The sequence below is a fragment of the Psammomys obesus genome, unplaced genomic scaffold, assembly GCF_907164565.1.
Source record: "Psammomys obesus unplaced genomic scaffold, mPsaObe1.curated_primary_1811, whole genome shotgun sequence".
Lineage (NCBI taxonomy): Eukaryota > Metazoa > Chordata > Mammalia > Rodentia > Muridae > Psammomys > Psammomys obesus.
Window position 1 is genome coordinate 18,892,235 of NW_026590062.1, and position 7,299 is coordinate 18,899,533.

Genomic DNA, 7,299 nt, shown 5'->3' on the forward strand with positions numbered 1-7,299 from the left:
CATAGCTTAAAACTATTCACACCAAGATATACAAATACGCATAGCTTAAAACTATTCACACCAAGATATACAAATACGCATAGCTTAAAACTATTCACACCAAGATATTCAAATATGCATAGCTTAAAACTATTCACACCAAGATACACAAATACGCATAGCTTAAAACTATTCACACCAAGATATTCAAATATGCATAGCTTAAAACTATTCACACCAAGATATACAAATACGCATAGCTTAAAACTATTGACTCTCAGCACTCGAGAAGGCAGAGGCAGGCAGGTCTCTGTGAGTTTGAGACCAGCCTGGTCTACAAATTGAGTCCAGGACAGTCAAGGCTACACATAGAAACTCTATTTTAAAAAACAAACAAACAAACAAACAAAAACATTGAAAGTAAACATTATAAAACACCAGCATACCCACAGGTCTTTAGAAAGGTTTTTGATGGCTAAGGAAAAGTTGGCATATGAGGACTTTTAACCCCCTGGAAGTTAGAAAGCTGGACTATGTCTCCATACACAGCTGTACTGTGACACTTGTGGATAGTTAACATGATGGACTGTGTGCCCACAAACTGTAAGCCAAAATAAACCCTTTGTTCCTTAAGTTGCTTTCATCATGGATTTTGTCATAGCCACAAGGAAAGTAACTAACATAGGATGAAAAGCCAGAGAAAACTCAACACCCTCTTTGGCCTCCCTAGCCCTGAGATCAAAGGTGTGAGCCACCACCCTGTTGTTTTTGAGTCAGCATTGCTCACTGAACCTGGATCTTGCTGATTCAGCTAGATGAGCCAAGCGAGGGGCCTCAGGGATCCTCTTGTTCCTGCCCCTCAGTGCTAGAGTTTGGGGCATGCACAATTGTACACGGCTCTATTACATGGCTTTGTTGCAGAGAGTTCTGAAAGTTCCTTTAGGAGATACTATACAGTTTCTTCCCATCTTAAGGATACACAGCAGCTTTTGCCAACTGAAAGGCATGTGTTTTCAGCATATGTAGGGGCTGGCCTCTCTGTGTCATGGGTTTTGTTCCTTAAAGATATAGCCATGTGGTTTCCGGAAGAAGAGAGAACGGTGTATTCAGATGAACAGGGAGAAAAGATGGTGAGTTACAGAATTCCTGCCAGTCAAGGGCTGGGATGATGGAAGCAGAAGTCTGTGCAGGGTGCTCCCACCCCCAATGTCAAACTCATCTATTCAAACACTAACCCTTCCCCACCCCAGCGTATGCCATGGTGTATCCATAGAAGTCAAGAGGGCAATTTGCAGGAAGGGCTTCTCTCTTTCCACTCTGGGCCATGAGGAGCAAGCTCGGGTTATCATGCTTTCCAGCAAATTCTTTGACCTGTGAGTTATCTCTCGGCCTCTGACAGTTATTCTTATTTCTCTTCTTTCCCTCTACACAGTTTTAAGAAATGTGAATGGGAACTTCAGAGCTGTACAGATAGTCCGAGGAAGTTATGCCAGAGGTTACAAAAATAAAAATAAAAATAAAAAAGGCCATAGATGAGAGTGCTTCAGCTAGCCATTGGAGCAGGAGTATTAAGGGCAATGGTGTAAAGTTAGGCACAGGGGCAAGGGGACGAACATTTACTATTACAGCCCACATTTACACGGAAAAATGTATCACTATAGGGCTGGTGAACTCTTTCACCTGAGCAAAGAAAGATAGCCTACCAGAAAACAGTTAATAATGTGACCAACAGGAAGCCCTGCCAGTGGCAATGGATTAAACACTCTTCATTTGAAAAAAGAAATGGGGCTGTGAGAGGGCCTGCGGTAAATCAGTCACTGTGCTGGCGTGAGGACTGGGGACTGGATCTCCAGCACCTATGAAAAGCCAAGGGTGGTGGTATGAGCCTGTAACCCCAACATCGGTGGGGAGGGCAGAGACAGGGGCATCCCTGGGCTTCTGGACTGCAGCCCAGCTCCAGGTTTAATGAGAAAGCCTGTTTCTAGAAAGGCAGAAGGTGGCTGAAGAAGATACACACCAACACACCCACACGAACACGAACATGTAGGCACGTGTGTGCATGAATGGACGCACAGGCACACAAATGGGAAAGGGCTATGGGTGCTGCTCAGTGGTAGGACATACCAGGGCCGTGGTTCAATCCCCAACACTGAGGAGGAAAAAAAAGAATAACGCTTTATGTAATTTTTTTTTCCCTCAAGACAAATTCAAAGAAGAAAACAAAAACCTATTTCTGCAGAGATAAATGTTTACCTTCCAGGACTAGAGAAAATTCAATACTAAATTGGCCAGGTGCCATTTGGGAATCCTTGTGTGGCTGAAGGTTTTGATAAACAGTATTTGGGGAGTTGGGGATCGGGAGGCAAATGCCACCCATGATGAGTAGGAATTCACCAGAGAGACTCTCTGCTTCTTGGTAATAAGATCGGCAGCTGTCATCCGGGCTTAGGGACGGAATGAGATGGGTTCAGACAGCACAGACCAACCAGGGAGGACGTTAGCACGGAATTCTCCCCAGACTCCTTGTGCTGTCTCCACAGGGTCACAGAATACACCGTTGGTGTCCCCTGTCTCAAAGCCCTGTTCAGGGACAGGGACTAACCCGGCAGACCCGCCACACTTACTTCCAAAATCGATGCAAGAAGCTCTGGGCCACACAGACACAGGTTTGGGAGGTGTGTGTGACCATTTGCCCAGGCCTGGGGGGAAGTTCAAGGGTCCACAGCGGATTAGCTCACTCCTGCACGCTCACAGAGTCTGTAGGGCTGCAGGCTGAGAGTAATCAAAGATCCTGCTCTCTCCAGCTGTAGTACATGAAAAGCTGGTCTGAGCTCCAGAGTGTTCGGGCACGTTAACTTGCATTGCAGGTCTGAGGTGTAGCCTGAGAACTGTGTGCATGTTCTTGTCTCTGTCTACATGACTATGTGGGCACATAATGATGAAAAAAAAAAATCTTTAAAACCAACAAACTATTTGTTTCTGCAACGTTTCCCTGTGGATGTATACGAGGTATTTGTACGTATGAGGTAAGAGGTGGGCGACAACTGGAGTGCCCAACCAGAACTTTATTATTGTTGCCATCATGAGCCCCACCCCCACTCACACCCCCAATGCCACTCTGATTACTGACACCAGTCTTCCCACAGCTGCTGAGTCAAGGGACCTGCTGCTCTCTGATAACGTGTGGGCTGTAGCTGCCGGGGATGGGTGAACAGCACATACGGTGTGTTCCAGTCAGAAAACAGAGCAAGGGTGCCTGTCTCCAAGCCAGGACCCCTCAGAGTCCCAGCCACCCAGGAGCCTGTGAAAATGGGAGTTTCCTGGCTTGTCTTGACACTGGAGTAACACAACCCATCAGTCTCGGCGGGGTTTTGCCAGAAGCCCGGAGGAGTCTTACACCAACACAGAAAGTCGCAGATGCACACGTAATGAAAAGCTACCATTCCCAACAACTGAAAATGCTCAGGTCAGTAACACCAAATGCATTCACAGTGTCCTAGGAATGGTCCATCGCCCCAGTCATAGGCCCGGAAGCCTCGGAAGCAATGGTTCTCAACCCGTGGGCTGTGTCCCCTTTGGTGGATCAAACATCCTTTTCAAAGGGGTCACATGAGACCATTGGAAATATCACTGCTCTAAACACTTGCTTTCATCTGCCCCCTGCCCTAGCCCCTGCTGACCACTGATATCATTTTCTGCCTCTATGAATTTGCTTATTCATTAGACTCACACAATACGTGGCCTCTTGTGTCTGCTAGCCTTAAAAGTACTTTAAAAAAAAACCAATATATTAGTTTTATATACGTTAATGTTTTACCTGCATGTCTGTCTGTATGCGGGCATCAGATCCCCTGACAGAGGAGTTACAGACGGTTGTGAGCTGCCATGTGGGTGCTGGGAATTGAACCCGTGTCCTCCGGAAGAGCAGCAAGTGCTCTTAACAGCTCAGACGTATCTTCGGCCTCTAAGAAATTCTTTTAAAACATTTTACTCACCATTACCGTAGAAAGTGAGAGATGTGTGTGTGCCATGGCACATGTGTGGAGGTCAGAGGGCAATGCTGTGCAGTTGGTTTTGCCCTTCTACCTTTATGTGAGTTCTGATTGAATTCCAGTCATTGGGCTGGTACAGCAAGTGCCTTTACTTGCTCAGCCATCTTGCTGCCCTTTGGTCATTAAAAAACAAAAACAAAACAAAAAAAAAGATGTTTTTCTTAAAATTGTTTGTGTGTGCTTGTGTGTATGTGTGTGCCTGTCTGTCTGTGCTCTAATCTATGCTAGTTTTATTCTCTTTCTGTGATAAATAACTCTGACCAAAAGCAGCTTAGAAGAAAAAAGAAAAGAGTTCATTTGACTTAACATTTCTAGTTCATAGACCATCATAGAGGAAGGTCAGCAGGAAAAGGCAGGTCCACTTGCAATCCCATGCAGCATCACCTCTGACCAGGGAACTCAAGCACAGCCAAGGAAGTACAGCAGGAGTCACCAGGAATGCTCCTTGCTGGAACTCTGACAGGCTCACGCTTATCTAGCTTCCTAAGATAGCCCAGGACAACCTACCTAGGGAATGGTGCCACCCACAGTGGGCTGCTCTCTCCTGTACCAATAAAAAATAAAAAAAAAAATGTTCCTTCCCACACCATGCCCACCACCAATCTGACTTGAATAATCCCTTAATTAAGATTCCCTTCTCAGGTGACTCTAGGCCAAGTCAAGTTGACAAGTAAAGCCAAGTAGGACACCAGCAATGAACTATGGATACATAGTTGTTTATTTCTCCTGGCCAGTTCTCTGTACTCTCCTGAGTCACCAAAAGATGGCAACTACTCCCTCCCCCATCTGTAAGGATCTACTACGACACTTAGGTAACGGTCCTTCTCTCAGGGGGACCTTCCAGTGGAAATGGTTCACTATGGTCCACATTTGTAATCTCAGAGTTCTGGTGGTAGAGGCAGAAAGATCAGGAGTTTGGCAGAGGTGGGGTCATCCTCAGGTATCTAGGATTTGGCCTCAAAACAGAATTCCTTCAGGATGAATGAGTAGACCGCAGTACTTCTTTGAGGGGTGGGTGTACCCAGTCCTTACATCTTGCTAATACCCTAGAATATTCTCGGTAACAGCCTTTGGCTACCCCCATGGTAAGGACTCCCCATTCACTGAGACTGGGGTTCAATGACATTCAGCTCAGAAGACATGGTTTTATCACAGACATTCATCAGGATACTTTCCATTTCTCAAGCATCATCTTTCCTGAGATATTTTCGTATTTTATGTATGTGCAAATCAGCTACGAAAAATAGACTAAAAATTCCTAGATTCCCAGGTGTGCATGAAAAGATCTTTATGCCTAAAATAACCAGCTCACTAAATATATGAAATGCAGCCGAACCAAGACCAATGCCTAGCTAATCTTCACAGTCGCCTTGATTAGATTAAGAATTACTGAGACACATCTTTGGGTATGTCTGTAAAAAAAAAAAAAAAAAAAAAAAAATTCCAGAGGTGATTAGATGGAGGAAAGGCCATCTTCAATGAGAGTGCCATCATCCTACCATGGCTGTATAGCCATTTCCTCCAGGAAAGGGGGAAGGATGAGACTCAGGAAGTAAAGAAACTTCACATGTCTGGGAAAGTTGAAAATTATAAGAGTCGCCAGGCTCTTCCCCTCACAGTTACAGAAGCTGTGGGGAGAAGAGACTGGCGAGGTGAGTTGCTGGGAGGTTTTCAGACCTACTGAGCTGCCAGCAAGTCAAGCAAGAGAGCTCCGGGGCCTAGGCTTCCATGAGTCGCCACCCTTGTTGGGGTGGGTTTCTCAGTGATGTAGCTGAACTTGAGCATTTGAGTCATCGCTGCTCCTGTGAGTAACCACTCACCCACACTACCATTAGAAACACCCAGAAGACTCATTGGCCTACCAGTCAGACTTTGGTAGAATCATTACTTTGGTCTGTCGTGTATTCTCATTCTGGAGGGAATAGATATGAGCGTGTTGTTTCTATCCAGGAAAAGTCACACTCAGTGTGTTGCATAAACAAAACAACAAACAGACAAAACAAAGAGTAAGCCAGCTGAAGGCTGATGGTCTGCCTTCTTAGATCTTTGCTCCACCATCACTCGGCACCCTCTCCTGGCCATTGCGTGCCTCACCTCAGCTAAAAGCCCCTTCAGTCTGACCATGATAAACCACGAACAAAAATATTCTAATCATTCTCTTCAAAACTGGGGGTGGGGCGAGGGCGATGGCTCAGTGGGTAAAGTGCTTACTACAAAAGCATTAAAACATGATGCTGACAGCTGGGTACAGGCCTGTAATCCCAGCACTTGGGCGGGCAGAGGCAGGCAGATCTCTGTGAGTTCTAGGCTAGCTTGGGCTTGGTCTACAGAGTCCAGGACAGCTAAGGCTACTCACAGAGAGAAACTCTGTCTCAGAAAACAAAAAAAAAAAAAAAAAATGATGCTGACACCCAGCATAAAAGTCAGACACAAGACTGGAGAGAGGGCTCAGCCATTAAGAGCATGTTCCGTCCTTACAGAGGACCTGGGTTGGCTCCCAGAGTCCACACGGGGCAGCTCAGAACTACCTGTAACTGCAGCTCCAGGAGATAAACACCTTCCTCTGGACTCCACGAGCACTCACATTCTCACGTGCATATATACCCAGAAGCACACACACCCAGGGACACATACATGTGTGCATGCACACGTGAGCGCGCACACACACACACACACACACACACACACCTACCTAAAAATAATAAATTTCAGTGTTTTTAAAGCCATGTATGTGCAGTGTCATGGCTTATAAACCTAGCTTTAGGGAGGCAGAGACTGGTGGATTTCTGGGGCTGCTTGGCGTGTTCCAGGTCAGTGAGAGCCTGTCTCAAAAAAAAAAAAAAATCAAGATGAACAATGCCTGAACCAGGCCTCTAGTCTCTCTATGCACGCTCACACAAGTGTACAAGTACCCTCACACACAAGCCTGTTAGTCACACACACAATGAACGCTTAAATTATGGGGATTTTTTTTTTCAAAAGAAATGTGGGACAATCTTCTTTATGCAAAAAACTAAAAGCTCTTGTTTTTATAGTTTCACAAAAGTAGGGGGTGGGGTAGAGTACAATTCAGTGATTAAGGGTGAATATTGCCCTTTTAGAGCACCCAAGTTTAGTTCTCAGAACCCACAGCAGGAAACTTCCATCTGTAACTCTGGCTCCAGGGGATCTGATGCCCTCTTCTGGCCTCCAAAGGCACCTGCATTCACACATGCACATTTACACACACACACACACACACACACACACACACACACACACACACACA

General features: G+C 45.7%; 1 protein-coding gene across 1 annotated transcript in view; it reads right to left on the minus strand.

Annotated features, from left to right (window-relative positions):
• Galnt17 (polypeptide N-acetylgalactosaminyltransferase 17) overlaps nt 1-7,299 on the minus strand; it is a 377,891-nt gene that overhangs the window by 155,733 nt on the left and 214,859 nt on the right. The window lies entirely within an intron of this gene.